This window comes from Tamandua tetradactyla, chromosome 8 (genome assembly GCF_023851605.1).
Source record: "Tamandua tetradactyla isolate mTamTet1 chromosome 8, mTamTet1.pri, whole genome shotgun sequence".
Classification (NCBI taxonomy): domain Eukaryota; kingdom Metazoa; phylum Chordata; class Mammalia; order Pilosa; family Myrmecophagidae; genus Tamandua; species Tamandua tetradactyla.
Window position 1 is genome coordinate 121,228,114 of NC_135334.1, and position 17,101 is coordinate 121,245,214.

General features: G+C 58.0%; 1 long non-coding RNA gene across 1 annotated transcript; it reads left to right on the forward strand.

Annotated features, from left to right (window-relative positions):
- Positions 1 to 8,469: 8,469 nt before the first annotated feature.
- Positions 8,470 to 13,640, forward strand: LOC143643775 (uncharacterized). The gene is made up of 3 exons (XR_013156389.1): positions 8,470 to 8,554; positions 9,373 to 9,451; positions 13,174 to 13,640. It is a non-coding gene; the product is annotated as an uncharacterized LOC143643775 (long non-coding RNA).
- Positions 13,641 to 17,101: the final 3,461 nt, after the last annotated feature.

Here is a 17,101-nt window from a genome sequence, read left to right on the forward strand (position 1 = left end):
AGGGTCAAAGGGGATCATAATCAGAGCCTGAGAGACGCGAGCATCTTCATCCCGGCCTCCCCAGCCAAGCTGACCTCCACCTCTGGGCAGCAACAGGAGACAAAGGACCCTGCTCTGAAAAGTTCCGCCCGGCTCCGGCAGGCAGGCCTGTGGCTCTCAGCTTTGGAGCAGGCGCTGGATGCTGTGCATGGAGGGGGCCGGGGGGGGTACCTTGGCCGCCAGAACCGGGGGTGTCAGGAAAGGCCAACCCCCCCCAACACGTGCTCAGGTCGCCAGGAGAAGGGCTCCTCCACCGCTCTCGTGGCCTCACCGCCTCCTCCCACACGCCGGGACGGGCCCTGCTCTCGGGCCGAGCGCCAGCAGGTGCCGGGCTGGGCCGGGGCAGGAGCCCTGACTGCAGAGCCGCTGCTCGGCCATCCCTCTACCTGGGTGCCCGCGACACGTGAGGGAGCACCCCTGAGCGCGGTGTCCTGCCTGCAGGAGGGGCGGCCCTCCGGACGGCTGCGGGGAGGGGGCCCTCGGGGCTGCACCAAATCACGGCTCCCCAGTCTGTCCCCCCACCAAGGCGGCTTTTATTAGGCTGTGTTTGGAAAGATTTTATCTCTTGAATAAACTTTGTTTTACAGTACCAATTCATTTACGTCCCCCTCCTTATTCCTTAAAGATGCCCGGCTGCCCACTGGTCTGGGGGTGCCACGTGTCCACGCTCAGCTCTCAGCCCTCCCACCGCTCACAGACCGACGCCCTCTGCTCAGTCAGGACCCAGGCCGCGGCGAAACGTGTCGCAAGTGTACGAGCACTGGCCTGGCGAAATGGGGGGCTGTGCCCACTGCTGCCATCCCTCTGACGACCCCAATTTGTCCTCGCTGGCTCTGTCCCTCGTCCTCTTTCTGCAGAGCAGGAAACTGAGGCTTAGTGGCATTGACAAACCATCCACAGCCACAAGCTGGCCCGTGACAGTCTGATTCCAGAGGCCCCCCTAAATCCAACCTCAGGTCCCTTCCCATGCCTGAGTCTGGAATCCTGTCCCCTGGAGGGGGAGGGTCCTAAGGGTCCACAAGCCCTGCCCTGGGGCCTCCCTCAATTTGGCCCAGGGTGGACGCTGGTGCCTGCATCACATCCAGGTGGCCAGAAGAGCCCTGTGCTGAACTGCTTTGGGCAAGTCACCTCCCCTCTCTGTGCCTCAGGGTCTGCCGTTAGGAAGCATGGACAGGAATGCTGTGGCCAAGAGACAGCAGGGGCCAAACTGCCCAGGGACCTCAGCCCTTGGCCAAGATGAATCTGCTCGGGGCTGCAGGCCTTCTCAGTGCATTGCCCAGGGTGGGGGTGTGGGAAGGAAGGCAGAGGGGGATTGCATTTGGGGGGCCAGTCCTGAGAACCAGGGCTGCCCTGTGGAGTAATGGCCGCAGGGGGAGGGGCCTGCAGATAAATAAGAACAGTCCGTGTGAGCCGGGGCTCATCTTAACACTAAGCAGAGGGCTGTGGCCTGGACTTGAAAGCTGGGGGCCGAGATGGATGGGCTGCTGCCGAGGCGGGGGCGGCGGGGCGCGGGGATGAGTGATGGGGTGTCGGGGCGCTCAGTCCCCGCCAGCCAGAGATGCCGGCCTCTGTTGGGCCCCCCCACCTCCCGCCCCTCCCACCCCGCTGCCTGGGAATTTATGGCTTCGTTACAGGCCTGGAGAGCGGCTGGGCGAGGCCTGCGGTGGGAGGATTTGATGTCCACCCGCCGCCCCCGTTGGATTTCCGCCCTGCGCAGCAGAGGGGAAACCAGGCCAGGCCCTAAGGGGCAGTGGGGATGCGGGGTCAGGCACAGAGGGGCGTGAAGCCCGGCCTCCTTCCCTACAGGGGCTGGCCACTAAGGGCTCCTGGGCTGAGGGGCCTGGGGACCTCCCCGCGGCTCGCCCATTGGCCCCGCCCTCAGCCAATAGGACTTGGGGTGCTCCCAGCTCCACTCGTGCTCTCTAGCCCCTTGCCTCTGCCCACACGCCTCCGCGGCCCACGCTGCCCAGGAGCCCTGCAGAAACCCCACACAACCTCCCAGCCTCGGCGCTTGGGTCACCTCCTGTGGGAAGGCCCCCTTTGGCACCCTGCTCTGTGCAGAGTGGGGCTCCCTGTGCCCACTTCTTCTGCAGGAGTCCTTCCCAGCCTCTTCTACGGACATTGGGTCGTATCTGTCCCCGTGAGACCACGGCTGGAGAGCAGAGAGCCCTTTTCTTCATCCTGACACCCCCAGGCTTTACTCCATGATATTAACGAAGCCACTTACTGTTTAACCAAGAGCTGTGCTAAGGGCTTCACTTTGGAGCCAGGCCATGTTCATCCATTCTCCAGGTAAGGAAACTGAGGCTCAGAGAATCATCTGCCAGGATTCAAACCTGGGTCTGTTGAGTTCCTGAGCACAAGTGCTTCATTCTTCAGTCAAGCACCCACCTGGGGTCGGGGAAGGGATCCAGACAGTTTCACCTTTTCCTTGGCTCCTGTTTTGCCACGTCCACCCCCGAATGCCCCCGCTTTGCCTGTGCAGAGTAACTTGGCTTCACATGCATTCTCCTGTTTGCTCCCCAGAGCACTCTTGTGAGGTCAGCCTTACCAGGAGCACCCCGTTTTACAGACTGAAAACCCTGAGACCCAGAGAGGGGAGGCTCGATGTCCTGCCCTCTCCCGTGACCCCTCAGTTGTCCCCCCAGCACTGTGCCTCTCAGGCCAATCTCAGGAGGGCAGACCTTGGAGGGTGGGGTGGGTGGGGAAGAGACTCTGCAGGGAATGCTGGGGGACTCCTGGCCCTCCCCACCAGGGCAGCAGAGCAGCCTCCAGACTCACACTCTTGGAGTGGTCTCAAGACTTCCCACAACTGCCCTCACCCCCGCGCCAGGCAGGATTCGTTCCTGCATGTGAATGAGACCCCTGAGCGCCAGGCAGCCTGGGCTTTCCCTTCCTGGGATGTTCCTGGGTCACCCTGACCCACTGCCCACCCACGTCTGCCAGCGCGAGGGTTGGAGGCGCCCACGCATTCTCCATTCCTGTCCAGACCTGCAGCTCCAGAGTCTGCCCAGCTGTCCGGTGGGGGCCCTGCCCCAGAGGGTGTGGGTGAAGGGTCACCGAGGCTGCCTCGGGGCCGCTGGGCGGTGCAGGCCGGCCCCCGCCTCCAGCTCCCCCCTTCATCGCCCCTGGAGGACTTTGCTTGCTGGGTCTCTTCACTGCCCGTTTGGGGTCCAGATGTTTGTAAGTTGGCCCCCAACATCTGTCCCAAAGTGTCTTAGTTCAGTCACCCCGTCATTTCATTTAAGAGGAAATCGACGCGTCTGAAATCTCCTTGGGCCAGGACCATAGTGAGAACTTGAGCCTGCGAAGATTTCTGCTTCCGTCATTCATTCATCATTCATTCATTCACTCATCCGTGTTTGTGCATGGCACCGTGTGTCGAGTGCCTACTATGTGCAAGGTGCTGTTCTCAGCATGGGGGTGCAGGCATGAAGAGGCCAGGCAAAGCTTTTCTCTCCACAGAGCTCCTGACACTAGACAGATAATCAAAGAATAACTCATGCTGTGATAAATCACTCATCGCCGCTCAAATATCACCTTTTCAGAGAGGCCTTCCCTGACCCCCATGGCTAAAATAATACACTGTCAATCTCTGTGCCCTTTCCTGCTTTGTGTTACTTTTCATAGCATCTGGAGTATTTGGTATTGAGTTAGACGTTTCTGTGTTCACTGTCTGCCTTTCCCACTAGAATTTAAGAGCAGGATTATGACAATTCCGCACTACCTCTCCAGCACCTGGTACACAGTAGGTGCTCCATAAATATGTGTTGAGTGGAAAATGCATGAATGAACAAGTGCTACAAAGAAGAAAATGAGAAACCCAGCCTCACCTGGGGGTGAAAGAAAACTACCCCCAAAGCAGAAGCTGAGTTCAAGCTGGGCCCTGCAGCGGGCAGGACACTGGCAAGGAGGTGGCGGGGGCGGGGTGGGGAGCGTTTCAGGCAGAGGGACAGCAGCGCGCTCGGGGCCCAGGGACGGGATGAGAGCAGCGGGAGGAGAGACGCGCTGGGGAATCCTGTACGACGAGGGAGAGGCTGGCAGCGACAGGGAGGCCGAGGCAGGGGGAAGGAGAGGCAGGTCCTAGGAGGCCAGGAGAAGAGAACCCCCCTTCTCTGTAGGTTTTTCCCTTTTGCATGGGCAGGCACCAGGAAGCGAACCCGGGTCTCCGGCATGGCAGGCAAGGATTCTGCCACTGAGCCACCATCTCACTGCCCTCTCTGTAGGGTTTTATATGTTTACATGTGTGTGCAGACCTCGTGACTCGCAGGCCCCAGGTTTTGGGGGGGAGGGGCTTGGAGGTTCTTGATGATGAGAGAACCCCAGCCCTTCCTCTTCCATGACACCTCTGCCCCTTAGACCCCCCCTGTCCAGTTGGGCAGCCCCTGGTCACGTATGGCTATCTATATTGAAATTAATTTAAATGAAGTAAAGTAAAAATTCAATCCATCAGCTGCACCGGCCACATTTCAAGGGTGTGACAGCCACGCGTGACAAGTGGCTACTCGAGTGGACCTGGCAGTGTGGAACATTTCAGGAGCACACAGTCTTATCGGCTGCCTCCCTCTCTGCCCCACGATGCCAACGCCAGAGCTTGGGACCTGGTGACACCCACTCTGAGCCTCAGTTTCCCTACCCTCCATGGTCCCTTCCTAGCCGGCTCAGCATGCACACTTGGGAGTGACCACGTGGACTGCCCTGTGAAGCACAGTCGCCCAAGCACCTTAGCCCAAAAACAGATGAGCCCAGGGGCTCCTCCTGTGAGTGCTGAGCCCCGTTAGGGAAGAGAGGAAGGAAGAGCAAGGTGTTGCTAACAAGCAAGGCGGTGAGGAAAGCACTCCCTAAATGCCCGAGTGCTTCCACCTGTGTCACCTCACAGCTGCCTCTCAGCCCTGGGGCACCTGTATTCTACCTCCAGGTATAGACCGGACAAAGGCCGCAGAGAGAAAGGTGGTCATGGAAGGTCAGTGGAAAAACTGGGATGGGAAAGAGAGATGAGAGTCTGGGACTCAAGCTTTTTTCCAGGATGCCATCATGGGACAGTCATGGGAGGTATATGGGAAGGAAGCCTTCGTCCAGCTAGCTTCTGGCTCATTCTCTTTTGGGAGGCGACACAGCAAGGCCTCTAGACCCTTGGATTAAAATTCTGGATCTGCCACCTCCTGTATAAGTGAGCTTGGGCAAGCCATTTTAAGCTCCTGTGGCCTCCATTTCCTCACCTGTAAAATGGGCATGAGTTTGGCATCTATCTCATGGGCTTACTAGGAGAACCGTGGAATGGCAGGTGTGAGGGGTTTTTAGAGGACAGCTCTGGTAAGATTTCAACAAATGCTGGTTATTGTTGCCCACAGCTGCCACCCCTCTCCTGCGGAAAATTAGGCTTAGGGACTCTGGATTTTAAAGACGTCATTTCTGGGAGTCTTTGTTTTAGGAATGATGGGGTAGAAAATCCAAAGGACTGAGGGTTATCAGTTTACTCACTCAAGTAAATCGCCTGCCTCTCTGGGCCTCAGTGTGCCCCAGCTGCAGAAGGAGGCAGCTCCGGCTCCTGGCTGGACCTGCGGTTCCCCGCCTCCAGCCTGCTCCACCCCAGCTGCCTGGCCCCTGGGGCTTTAGCTTCCCGTCGGGGGGACCAGGCACCGCTGGCCCTTCACCTCCTGCAGAATATTCTGCAGCTTCCCCCAGCCCAGATGTCCTGGAGCCCGGCCTCTCCGGCTCTCTCCGGACCTGCTCCCTCCCCCTGCCAGAACGACTTGCAGCCAGGAAGCTGCTGTCCCCTCCCACGCCCCAGTGCCTGCCATCTTCTCAGCCCTGAGAAGGCCGGGGAGCCCAGCACCCTACACCTCCAGCCCCCACCGTCCGGGCCTCGGTGGCCAGGGGCATAGCCCACACTTGCAGTAATTCCTTTGAGGCTGCTGACTCCCAGGGCGGGTAGGGGGCTGCCCTACTCTTAGAGAGGAGCTTATTCACCCCTCACCCCAGGTAGGCAGAGTCACACCCCAAGGCCTCAGGAGGACGGAGAAAGCTTTCCCCCAAAGCCGGCACCAGAAGCTCGGGCGGGAGAAGGGGGCACGCAGACCCAGCGTTTTGCCCCCGGCCTCAGCAGGCGGCTGGAGGGGAGCTGGGGGCGCCGGACATGTGGGAGCCCCCATCATCCTGCGGTTGCCCACCGACAGGGAAATTTCTGGGGTCGGAGGCGGCCCCGGGATCCTAACAGGGTGGCGGTGAGCCGGCTTCCGCAGGCTGGGACCCCGGGAAGCCACCGCCCCTCGTGGGCTGGCGCCCTCCTCCGCAAAACGTCTACTTCCAGGGTCGCCGGCGCTCAGCGCGGCTGGTCGCAGCCCCAGCCCAGGCCCTCGGGGTGGCGGGCGGAGGTGAGGGGCTGCGCCTCCGGGCCTGTGCCCGCATCCGCAGGGTGGACGCCGCGGCTACCTGGGGGTGACGAGTGGTTCCTGCCAAGGACCTAACCCGAGCGAGCGGGGCCCGGGCCCAGGGAAACGGCCCCGCCCCCGGGGTCTCCCTGCAAGGATGTGGTCCTGAGCACCCTGTAGTGATGTGTGGATTTAGGTGATACGATGAACGTCCCTCTCCCCCTCTGGGGGGTCCCTTCAAGGCAGGGATCATGAATCTAGCACGTGGTAGGTGCTTCTGTTGGTTAAGATCCTGTTGGGAAAGCAGAACCCATGCCAGAGAGTTCAATCGAGGGGATTTAATATGGGGAGCTAGTTCCCAAGGGGTGGGAAGAGCCCAAGGGCCAGGTGGACGACGAGGCAAGAGCAGCGGGTCCCTGCAACATCTCCTAAGACTCGGGGGGCAAAGAGAGGAGGGACTGATGCCAAAGCCCAGGGGCCAGAATCTCGGGGTGATGCTGGAACCGCAGTCAGGTGGGGAGTTGCCCGGAGTAGCTGAGACACAGGGGCCGGGGGGCTGTCCACTTTTCCGGAAGCCACCGAGGAGACCCAGCCACTGCCCAGATGCCCCCCGGAGCAGAGAGGGGGGAAGTACCCCGGACCCGCCCTTCCGCCTGCCCCTGCGCTCCAGCAGGCCCCTCCGACTGACCAGCGCTCACAGGAAACTGCGGGCAACGGAGCCTGGGAACTGTAGTTTTCAGGGTCAGCTTGAGCTGGGGACGGCGAGGGACCAGATCCACGAGGCAGCGGCCAGATGGCAGGCCCAGGCTCAATTTACTTCTGCCTTTACAGATGATCACATAGCACCCACTGGGTACTGGGCTCTGACCTATGTCTCTGGGAAGATGAGCTCATTTCATAAGCGTGTGTTTAATGAATGAACGCCGAGCGCTCATTGATCCCCATCACTGATGCCTGTTGTTGTTGTCAGGGCTCCAGCCTGCTGGGATGCTGAGATTTTCTCATCTCTGACCCCACAACCCCAGCCCAACTCTGGCCTTGGACCCAGGCCCCCAGGCCCTCGCCAGCTGTGAGCAGGGGGAGGGAGGGCAGAGGATGTGGCCTGGAGCCTAAGCCCCCATGGAGCCCTTCCACCTCTGCTCCACAGGGACCAGCGCTCCCTTTCCCCGCCTGTCAATCACGCCCAGCCGCTTGGAAGTTCAAGCGTGGCCAAAAGGAAGCAGATTTCAAAACACACCTCTGCTTGCCCTGCTTTCCTCCCCGCCCACTCCCCAGGGGCCCCTGGCCCCTGGCCTGTCCCAGGCAGAGCTGAGAGCAGAAGGCTCTGGGGCAGAGGCCGGGCGGGGAGTGGGCGGGGCAGGGGAGGGCTGAGGAGTACCAGCACATGGTCACCTGGGCGCCACTGGGGGCTGTTCAGGCGGGAGGAGGAGGAATCTGAGGGCGGCGGTGGCCCTGGCAGGGAAAGCGGGCCTGGCTCCAGAGAATCGGTGAGGCTGCAGCCTGCCTTCCACATTTCACCCTTGCTACTTTTGTCTAGTCCTCTGGAAAGGTCTTCTAGAAGATTCCCCCAGAGTATCTGTTGAATGAATGAATGAGTGAGTGAATGAGTGGATGAATTCCCGCCAAGGAGGAGTTTGAACCAGGGAGTGGTGCAGGCTGCAGGGGTCCACTGACCACCTGGGGCCCGACCTGGGCAGCTCCTGCCCGTGTCTGCCCTCCCCTCCTCTCAGCAGGGGAGTTGGGGTCAGAGCACTTGGGCGATGGCCCTGACCGCTGTCTTCTAACTGTGTGCCACTGGACAAGACGATTGCCTCTTCGAGCCTCCGTTTTCCTCACCTGCAAAATGGGGAGAGACCTCCCTCTCCCATGGGATGCTGTGAGGCGGGAATTGAGGTCCTTCTGCAAACAGATTCCAGCACAGCACCCCTGGGCAAGAAGAGAGCTGCACAGCTAGCGTGGCCTTTGGAAGCGCCAATGAGCTGAGTTGTCAGTAAGGGTAAGAGCAGGGCCAAGGACTCCAAGAAATAGCCAAAGCGTCTTGTTTATTTGCAAAAGCAAATGTGACTGAAACAAGGCCCAGGCAGTGCAGACGGATTCTGGAATGAAAGTCTTGGCGGAGGGAGCTTGCCTTCCCTGCTGGGCTGGTGAGTTTTTTCGTCTCCCCTTAGCACTCTCTTCCCGCCCAGAGTCCAGTCATAAAAGCCGCGAGAGCTGGGACCACATTTTTCACTTTATTGCAGTGTTGTTTTCCATTTGGAAAATTTCTCCTCAGAATTTGCTTGAAATTTTGAAGAGGTGAGTTAATATATTGATGAAGTCTTTATTATCAGGACGCTTCCTGAATTAGAAATAAAAGGTTCTGCTTCATTCAATAAAATGAAGTGGAGTTGGGAGGGATTTCCTTTTGTGGGATGAGAGCCTACCTTTTCTGGCTAGCTGGGGTGGGGTGGGTGCTGGGGTGGGGTGAGTGCTGGGGGAATTAAAGCTTCTGAGGCTTGGAGCTTCGGGTTGAAGATTTCACTGGTAACCCAAGAGCCTGTCTGGCGTTCTGAGCCCAGTTTTCCCCTGCAGAGAAGTCCCTGCCCTCCTGGCAGCAGGGCTAAGCGGGTGGGTATCTGTGGTCCTTACCTGGCCTGCCCAGCACCCGCCTTTCTGCATGCCGGTCCATGGGGCAGACCCTCCCTCTGCAAACCTGTGAAGCGGTGTGCTGCACTTAGTGCCTCTCCTGCTTCTCCAGGCCCCCCAGCCCGAGCACTTAAACCCTGGGTTGCACCCCCACCCCCAGCCAGGCTTCTCCTGTCTTTTGAGAATGAAGTGAGTCTGCGGTTCATTAGGAGAGGCGGATGGCAGAATGGATGGGAAGGACCGAGGCCTGGGGTTGCAGAAATCAGGGCTTGAGTCTCCCTGGTCTCTTAGTTGCTGTGTGAACTTGAGCAAGTGGTTTCATCTCTCTGTGCTTCAGGTTCCTCTGCACACAAAGCTGGATAATCTCCTGTTGTAAAAATGAGCAGAACGAGATGGAAACAGGAACACGGGGCCAGGTGAGCTACTGCTACTCCTTGTTCACTTTCTGGAGGCTTAGAGCACTGGGAAAGGAACAAATTGGAGGGAGGGAGAGCCTATGGATGTGGGCAATAGTGGGGCTGGGCAGCACGAGTTTCTTCTCAAGGAGAAACAAAGAAACAGGGTGGCCATTTTATGAGCATCTATAATGTGTCAGGCATATAGCACCTCTTATTCTGTGGGTCCAGAGAGGCTAAGTTTCTTGCCCTAGGTCACACAGCCAACAAAAGAGACTCAGAGATCAGATCCATACCCAGGTCATCAGACTCCCAATCTAGCCTTCAGAATACCTCTAGGCAAAGGAATGACTCTCAAAAGGTGGAATGTCAGGCTCTACAGCACGGGGACAGAGGAACTCCCATGTCACCTGCCAGAAACATGTGAAAGGAGAGAGAGAGGGAGGGTTCAGGCAGAGGCCCTCCCCCACCGATTCAGCCCTGGCTACCATTTCTACCTGTGATGGGGGAGTCTGCTCTCGCAGGAAGAGGCATGCCGCGGCCCACCATGTTTCCCTAAGGGGAACATCATATTCAGTTGGAGAGTGGGATCTGTTCCCCAGGCCCCGGTGTTTTCCGATTCCATTTCTTATTTCCTAGGATTTATCTGCCCTTATTTCCTGACCACCTGCCACTCTGTGCCCCAATGCCCTGCTCCTTGGCGGCCACCTTCATGGGTGTCCAGGACCCAGAGATGGGAAGCTGGGGGAGCTGTGCCCCCTGGCCTATCTCTGTGCCATAGTCAGGGCAGATTGGGTGCAGATCCGGGGGTTTCAGACCTCTGGGGGTGGGGCAGCTGGACTGGGTGGGAGATTGGGCCTTGCCTTGGCCACAAGGAATGGCGAGGGGTCAAGCTGAGTAGTGGGGCTGGGGGCAGGGGACACACCTTTAGCCAAAGGTGCAGCTTGGCAGGGGTAGCGTGGTGGCAGGCCTCAGTGCCCAGCGCCAATTCCCTTCACCCCAGGCAGCCAGGCAAAGAGCCCAGCATGTCGAGTCTGTTTGCTATGAGCCCACCCACCTGCTGAGTTCTCGAATTAGTTGCTTCCCCACCCTGCATCTCTCTTTCCCCACCTGGAGAATGGGGGGGGGGGTGCACCCTTCCCTATACATCCCTTTGGGACCGTCAGATCTCTTCTAGCTCCATTTTCCCAGTCTTTCCCCCCAAATGCACTACATCCTGATCCTCTTCCCTCAGGCACCCATCAAGCTTCCAGCTAAGCTGAGAAATGCATCCCTGCCCATGTTCATGCATTCACTGGAGAGGGCCCTACCTCTCTGGAAGGTTAGTTACCAGGAGGTAGCATGAGCCTCACTGCGTTGGCAGCCTGGGTTTGAATCCCACCTCTGCACACCCATGGGTGTCAGCCTCTGTGTTGTCCATTGGCGAGACAGCAATGGCCATCCCTTGTTCAGGATGTGAGCTCCCACAGCCTGGGCCATCTGTCTTTGCCCCAGGGCAGGGGGTCATGAAACCCACCTTCAGATTCAGACCTGGGCACTCAGGTGCTGTGTCCTGGGGTACAGGAGTCCATGTCCTTGTGCCTCGATTTCCCCATCTGAACAATGAAATTGCACATCCTCCCATCCATCCACCCCATGGCCCCAGATGCTCAAAGGAGCTGGAGTAGAAGGGGCTCAGGTGGGAGAGCAGCTGAGCAACCTGGCCTGGAGGCCCCAAAGAGGGCAAAGAGGTGGGCAGGAGGCCGCTGCAGTGCAGCCCCCCAGGATTGCTTGCACAGGCACATCTGCAGCCCCAGCTGGTCTCAGAGCACACCCCCCTGTCCCTACCTGCCCAGAAACACACGGTCTGGCCGCCTGACCTCGAGTGCACCCCCGCCCCCTGCTGCTTTGCCCGCACCTGTATTTGTACCTGGAATCTGCATACTTAGCAGCTTACCACACGACAGGGCAAGAGAGCCCCGAGGCCTGGCTTGTGAGTCCCTGCTCCCCAAGTTTCCAGGAAGGGGCACCCCCTCTGTCCTCAGCTGTCCCTGGGCCTCTGGAGGCTGAGCCAGGCAGCGAAGAAATCAGAATAATCAAAATATTTGGAAGAAGCAGCGCAAAGGGAAATCAGAATGATTTCATTTGGCTTTCGGGGTGCGGAGTGAGGTAGGTTGGGCAGCACCATCATGTCCATTCTGTAGAGGGGTAGACTGAGGCTTGGGCTCAGTCCCAGTTACGGGGCTGGCTCAGTAACAATGCCAGGATGAGCTGTCATGTCTTGAAGGCCTGGCCAAGGCAACTGGGATTCTAATTCCCAACTCTGGAGGCAGGTGGGAGCCTCAATCCCAGCTCGGCCCCCAGCCAGCTGTGCAGTCGTGGCGATAGGTTTGAGCCCTCTGAAGCCCTGCATGCCCACGTGCCCCTGTGCATCTCCAGGCAATATCCAGCCTCCTGCCTCCCCAGCTGCAACCCCAAATGGGCAGCACATTTCAGCATCACTGATTCTTCTCGTAAAAATGGAAACAGACACCATTAGAAAGTTGTTACCAAGAAATGTGCTCAGCAGACCTCCTGGTGCCCTCAACCCATCACTGAACCTGACCCCGCCCCTAGAACATCAGTCATTAGCATTTCCGAGCTCTGTCTACGAACCAGATGGTGAGATGTGCAGTCTGTGGAGCTTTCTCCTCTAGTCCTGCCATCAGTCCTTGGGGGAGAGAGGAAGATAAAGATGAACATGATGGAGAAGATGGCCGTGGCCATTGAATCTCAGAGCAGTTATGTAAGGCCAGCAGTACTATTGCTCCCATTTTCCAGGGGCAGAAACTGAGGCCCAGAGAGGTGAAATGACTCACCCAGGGCCACAGAGCTAGCGAGACTCAAAGCTGGGGATGTCAGATGTGGGGCCTGGGGTTTTGTCACCACACCCTCCAGAGCCAGGGGAGCCCTTGGTAAGTCTGACTCCTACTTTCTGTTCTTTGCACCCCCCCTGCAAATCCCCTGGCCCCATGTGGCTACACCCCGAGGTTCAGCTCTGCACATTCCCCAAGACCCCAAGGGCATGCCTGCCTCCCTGCCTGCAGTCCCCACCTCCACTGCTGGTCCCACCTACCTCCCTGCCTGTAGCCCCCCTCCACTGCCGGTCCCCAGGCAGGAGCTCTGCCCTGAGTGCCTCCTCTGCAGACGTGTGTGTCGCAGGTGACCTCCGCACCTGACTTCGTGGCCATAGGTCTGGTCTCGTCCCCCGAGCAGCGCTGTCTGCTCCCCAGGGCAAGACTTGGGTATCCAGGCCTTGAGCTCCCTCTTCTATTCATGCATTTAACAGATGTTCACTGAACCCCTGCTGCATGCCAGACACTGTTCTGGTGGTGGGGATAGAGCCATTTAAAGGATGTCATTAGTCCCATGAACTTCAGCCCAGGCTGGCGCCCAGGGGTCCCCCAAGTGTCCACGGAAAGATAGAACAGAGATTTTAGGAGGAAAATGGTAAAGCCACATCTGGGACCGGAAGACCAGGGTGCAAGCACTCACCTTGCTGTAAATTTACTGTGTGACCTTGACTGAGCCACTCACTCCCCGGGCCTCAGTTTCCCTACCTGTCAGGTGGGAGACCTGGACTCCAGCACCCATACAGCCTCAGCCAGGCCCGTGTCACCTTCCCAATTTTCACCACCTACACCACATACCACCTGTAACCTTATTCAGAGAATATCACCTTTAAATTAATGTAGCTTTCCAATTAAATACATTTGTTTTAACAGGAAACTTTACATTGCGCCACGTGCCAGCAAATGAAAACCTTGTATCAGTTGCCATGAGAAATAGAAAGTAACCAAGAAAATAAATACGATGAAGATGAGGTAATGTTATTAACCTCCCTGGAAGCTGCTCCCTCTGCCAAAGGCCCAGTGCCCTGCTCTCTCTTCTCTCCGTTCATGGGACAAATATGTATTGAACTCCCACTACAGACCAGGCATGGTTCTGGTGCTAGAGATGAAGCAATTAAAAATAAATAGGACAAGTGCTTGTCCATGCAGAGCCCACACCCTAGTGGACGAAGACAAGCAACGAGAAGAATAAATAAGTGTTTGAAGCACAAGACACAGAGAAAAATAACGAAAAGTAGATGGGGGACATGCTGATTCCTTACGCAGGTGCTCTGGGAAGGCTTCAGTGTGAATTTGAGCAAAGCTCTAAAAAAGCGAGGGCATGAGCTGAGAAAAAAGCATTCAGGGCCAAGAGAACAGCAGATGCAAAGGCCCTGGGGCAGGAGCAGGCCGGCATGCTCGAGGGAGAGCAGCAAGGTCAGTGCTGAGTGAGCTGGGGGAGAGCACAGGACCTGAGATCTGAGTAGAGGGAAGCCGCTCTCAGCAGGGCCAGGTGGGAGTGCAGAGAGGAGTTCAAGACAGAGGAGCAGCAAGCTGCAGTTTCCTTGTTGGTTTCATCAGAAGGGTGGAAAAGAAGTCGCCTTCCTGGTCCTGGGACCCAGAGCTATTCACCAGAGTTTGAAATCTTCCTATGGAACTCCAGGGCCAGCCCGCCTGGCCACACAACCCTCCTTCCACCAGCGCCCATCGGGGCTCTCTGGGCTGCCTCCACAATTCGTGATTCTTCACGATGCTAAGCTGGGCAAGGTGCATCCACGCAGCTCGGAAAGTGATCTGCAGTGGCCTGCACATGTCCAGGGGGCTTCCCTTTCATCACCGCCTCAATCCATCTTGTACTTATGCATCTGCATCTTTTTTTAACCCCCTCGCTTCCTGGACAGAGCCCTCAGCTTCGAGACTGTCTGCTGCCAAGCAAAGCACTTGGAGATTCTCTCCGTGCCAGAGCCCCCAGGCTGGGCCCTTGACCCCGGAGCCCAGTCCACGCACTCCCTCCACTAGCGCTCGCAGCAACCCCAGCCTGTCCCGTTGTTCTCCCCATTTTACAAAGAAGGAAAGCAAGGCCCGCAGAGGTCAACAGGGGCCCACCCAGCCAGGAGGTAGTGACCTCGTGGGCACCCCAAGCCAGGTCTGAGGGACCCCCAGATTTTGCCCTTTCCCTCCACTCCACATGCTCTGCCCAGGAGACAGAACCATTTGTGAACTCCCGAGGAGACTGACTGCAAAGAGAAGCTTGAGGAATGTGGGGTGAGGGGTTTCCTGACACCAGGCTGGCCTATGGGTTACCCCTGGGCTCTGTGCCCTCGGTCAGTGGGGAGCCAGGACTGGAAAATTCAAAGACTTCCAAGCTTTGAGCCTACCCCCAGGCTGCCCCAGTCAAAGCAGGGAGGCTGCCAGACAACCCATTTTTCCAGAAGGACCCAGGCTCAGAGAGGTGAGAAGAGGACCCAGGGACAGACTAGGGTGAGGCAAGCGAGGCACCTGGGGTATAGCATTGAAGGAGACACTCACTCCCAGGACCTTGCAAGTGTGGCGCCGGCATTTGCCCACACAGACAGAAGTGCCTCCTTCAGTTTTGCTCTCTGGGTGCCCCACTTCCCTCACCCTAGTCCTGGCTGTGAACTGGGACCCCATTCTCCAGCTTCACCCAGGGGAGAAGGAAACCCATCCACCCCTCACCGTTCTCACAGCTTAACACTGCAGAGCATCAGGCTTGCTAAGCTGATGCTGCTAACAAGTTGATTTCCACCTCTCACTCTGTGTGATTTTGGGCCAGCCCCTCCCCTATTTGGGCCTCAGTTTCCCCACCTGTACAAGTGGAAATTTGAGTCAGATTACACCAGAGCATCAGCATCATGGGGAATGCTTGCAGGGGAGGATGGGGTGGCCGCTGCAGACTTCAGAGCCCCGGACTCCAAACCTGGAGTCTCATGGACTGCCAGGTCGGTGAACTCCTCAGAGTTTTCCAGCTCTGACTCTCTTTGGGTGTAGGTACTCCCAAGTGGAGAAAAATGCCATTCATTCATTCATTCATCCACACATTCATTCATTCATGCACTCCATCAGCACGTATCTCTTGGGTGCCTGCTGAGGACCAGGACAAGCAGTGGAAGGAGGGGCCGCGTCCCTCCACTCTCGGAGGACCTGTCCTAGCGAGGAGGTGAGCGACAGTAAGCAGGACAATGCAGGCAGCACAGGAAGATCTTAGAAAAGACTTGTGGAGTGAGATGAGGGAGGGTCAGGGTGGCCTTAGGGGCTTAGAAGCGACTCTTTGAGGAAGGAGCATTGGAGCTGGCGCCGGGATGGTGAGACCCTGGAGGAAGCATGTCCAGACAGCAAGGACAGCCGGTACCAGGGCCCGGCCGGAGACAAACCCAGCGCAGGTGAGCAGTGGAGGGAAAGCAAGCTCGGCTGGGGGGGTGGTGAGCGAGGGGGAAGGAACCGGCGCGAGGGGAGAGGCAGGCAGGGGCGGGGCACACAGGGCTGGCCTTGGCAAGTCGGCAGGTTGCAGCAGGAGGAGATTCCTGTCTCTAAAAGATGGCTCAGCCTCTGGCTGCAGACGTGCACTGGAGAGCGGGAAGGCAACAGCAGTGGCTCCGGGGAGGTGGCCTGGTGTCCAGGTTAGAGGTGGTACAGACAGCATCTATTTTGGGGGGAGGGTCCTGCCAGCCCTCTTATGCTCCTGTTGGATCTCTTGTGGTGGTTTGAGTGCCCTGAGGGTAGGGCTGGGTCTCAGGGCAGAGGCCACTGATGGGTTATAAGAACGCCTGCAGGGCCACTGGAGCGCTGGCAATTCCCGACATGGCCACAAGATGGCAGAATTTCAGCGACTGTATGCCTTGTGGGACAGAGGGGCCACCTGGGGGGGTGGGGGGTGCCACAGCTCTGAGGGGGGCCCCTCTTGTTGCATTCTCTGTAAATGCTGCCTCCTGGGTCCTGCCGGGCCCGGCCTGGCCTGGACCCCCGAGCTCTGGCCTGCCTGGTGGTGCTGACCAGTAAGTGGGAGCTGAGCTGGGTCTCACCCCTGCCAAGAACTTCCTGAAAGCTCAGACCCTGGAGCTGCCCGGTGGGGGTTGAAGTCTGACCCTGGGCTAGCTGTCCATCCCTCCACGCCTCAGCTTCCTCATCTGTAAAGTGGGGTAGATTCTAGTACCCACCTCATGGGTTGCTGGGCACATTATATGAATGAATGCACATAAAGTCTTAGAATGGGGCTCGTCAGTGCTCAATAAACGTGCGATTTTAAAATAAACGTGGTGGTTGCCGTTATTAGTTCGTTCTTCGGCAGGTGAGCTGGGGACAGGGTTTGGCTCAGGCAGGATGGGACGTGGTGAGGGGAGGGCTTCATCGGTAGGGCGGGGGCGGGGGGGACAACCATTTCCCGTGTGAGCTGGACCCAGAAAACAACAGGGTGAGTCCCAGGCCCGGCGGGAGAAGCTTCGTGGTCAAACGGTGGAAAGCCAGCCAGAGCGAGTGCCAGGACAGCAGGGGACGCGGGCGGGGCCTGGGCTGACCGAGGAGGCCCCTGGAGTAAGTTGGGGACCCTTGGGAGGGAGCAGGCAAGCTGGAGGTGGGATGGAGGACAGCAGAGGGAGGTGTTACAGCCAGGAAAAACTGGGCGTTCCCTGGGACAGGGGAGGGGCCAGAGCCTGGATGAGGAGGAGAGTTTTCCATTGATCCCTCTGGGCTCCTTTTCTACTCTGCTAGCTGCTGGAATGTGATATATCAGACACAGAATGGCTTTTAGAAGGGGGAATTTATTAGGTTGCATATTTTACAGTTCTAAGGCCATGAAATTGTCATA